Here is a 2,268-nt window from a genome sequence, read left to right as displayed (position 1 = left end):
AGGATTAATTGAGTAGCTCTGAAGGGAAAATTACCTTCATAAGAAGCTAAAAATAAACAAACTAAATCTCATCTGGGACTAAATCCTAGTGACCTGTCACCCTGGTGTATGTCCGTGGTTCTTGGGACATGAACGAGTGTTTGTCCACCGGAGTGTTTGATCATCGACCAGGTTTTAAAAATCAGGAGTGACGGAGAGCCCTCCGGAAGGAGAAGATGATGTGGCAGTGCGGAGACATAAAAGAAAGCCCGATGCACAGGACGGTCACGAAGAGCTGGGGAATGTCTGGGCATAAAAGGAGGCCGCACATCTTTGAAGGGTGAGCTAAGCCGAGCTGACACTTTCACCAATAAAACGCTGAGGAAGCAAACGTCAAAGTAGTAGAGTCTGTGTTCATTCTGGCTGAAAGCGAATGCTCCCTGGTGGTCTGTAGGGACACCAAAATGCACTTCACAGATGTGGAAGGTGGGAAAAAAAATTTGGTTTCATGCCTCGGTCTTCTCAGCCATGAACAAATAGGCCTCCCCATGTGGGCATCAACTCTGGTCAGTCACGAAACACACATGTAACGTGGAAAATAGCGCTCTGTCACAGCAGCACGGGTCGGTCACAGTGTTGTTTCGTCTTGATGATCTGAATGGCCACGCAGTCCAAGACGGGCTTGTTTGGGATTTCAGAGTGGAGTGCATAGATTTCAGCTCATATTATTTGTCCTGTATTTATATTTATCCTTATTTATATTTATATGTTTATATTTATTATATTTAAATGTTCCAAATGTCTTCTATTGAAGGTTTAAGTCCCGGATACAGTATTAAGTGATTTTCACCAAACACAGCATTTAATCTTCCTGATGCCTTCCTCCCATTTTTCAGATGGACAAACCGAGGCTCAGAGGATTGTACTGGAAGATCGACATTGTCTCAAGAGTAAGTGGTGTAGATACACTTTAAAAGCTGGGCCTTGACCTGAATCGTAACCAAATGGTGTTACTCATCACCTCACACCCAGTCTCTGGGCTCCATTTTATTTTTAGATTGAGTTAGATCTCTCTGTTTTCAAGGCCAGTCTGCAATACCCCCACATGGCCTTCCCCCTCCCTTTACCTATAATCCACCAAAGTATCGCAAATCCCCTGAGACCTTTGTCTTCTTGTTTTACAGCCTTGCTATGAACAAATGTTGGAATTCGGATTTCAACTTTTTTTTTTTTGAAAAACAGTACAATATTTGGTCTCCCGTGAGAACCGTGCTCGTGTGGTTCTGTAAATGCTCGTAGCTTTGTCCTTCCTGGGCTCCACGACAATCGCATGTGGTGGGAAGGTGAGCCTCCCCAGTGAGCTTGGTGGGGGCCCCTCACTGCCCAGAAACAGAAGCGCGCTGCACGTGGTAACTGCTTTGTAGATTCTTATAGATATTTTCCAGAGAAAAGCTTTATTCAGTCCGGACTCTTCAGACTCTTCTGTGAGACACTGTGGTATTTGTTAGATACGTGGCCTTTGCTGTGTTAGTGACGCTGTTAGCTATTGAAGCATGTCCAAAGACTCAATCTATTCCTTCCCAGTAAAGGATTTTAATCAATTTGGTTGTTTGGATCATATTTGTTGAGCTCTGAATTGAAGGAGAAAAAAACATTCTAGCAGGATATAGACGACTCCCCCTCAGCAAACAAAGATCCACCACATAATATTAGATTGGGGCAAAGATTGTCACAGTTCAGGAATGTTTTGCAGTTGGGTTCTCTCTAAACTGAAAACATTCTTTTAACATGGGGAATTCCTTTGAGAGCAGTAAAAGTCCTACTCATATGACATATTACCCCCTCTTGAATGGAGCCTACTAAAGGGTTATTAAGAATTTACCTTTTTGTCAATAAAGTTCTTTACGGGACATTTTTCTGGCTGCGTTTTAATGTCATGTTCACTGCCCCAGATGTATGAGGGACAGGACAAAAAGGCCATTTAAAGCTGTGGTTCTAGAAAGCCCCTATTATGCATTTAATTGAATCAAGTGACACGTGGGCTTTGCTGTATGTGGACATAGTTTTAGCTGTAGGTTGCTTTCACTAACCCACAGAGACTTAAACCTGCAGCAGTGGAGAAAATGTTAATATTGACATCTTACTTCAGTAAGACTGTCTAGTAAGCAAGATTATGAGTCATTTTTAGAACAGCTGGTTCCAATTCTTTGAATTTTGAGTGTTCACGACAAAGTTTCCTTTCTGTATTAACATAAATGATTCATTTTTATAAAGACTCAAGTATAAAGG

At 42.0% G+C, this 2,268-nt stretch overlaps 1 long non-coding RNA gene across 1 annotated transcript in view; it reads left to right on the top strand.

Moving 5' to 3' along the window:
• The window catches only part of LOC103607859, a 5,294-nt gene extending 3,405 nt beyond the window's left edge, over positions 1–1,889 (top strand). The window contains exons 2-3 of the long non-coding RNA XR_551997.1: positions 876–929; positions 1,164–1,889. This is a non-coding gene — a long non-coding RNA (uncharacterized LOC103607859). The remainder of the gene's footprint in view (positions 1–875; positions 930–1,163) is intronic.
• Positions 1,890–2,268: the final 379 nt, after the last annotated feature.

This window comes from Galeopterus variegatus, unplaced genomic scaffold, assembly GCF_000696425.1.
Source record: "Galeopterus variegatus unplaced genomic scaffold, G_variegatus-3.0.2 Scaffold7782, whole genome shotgun sequence".
NCBI classification, from domain to species: domain Eukaryota; kingdom Metazoa; phylum Chordata; class Mammalia; order Dermoptera; family Cynocephalidae; genus Galeopterus; species Galeopterus variegatus.
Note: the sequence above shows the minus strand (reverse complement) of the source record. Positions and strands in the feature narration are given on the sequence as shown.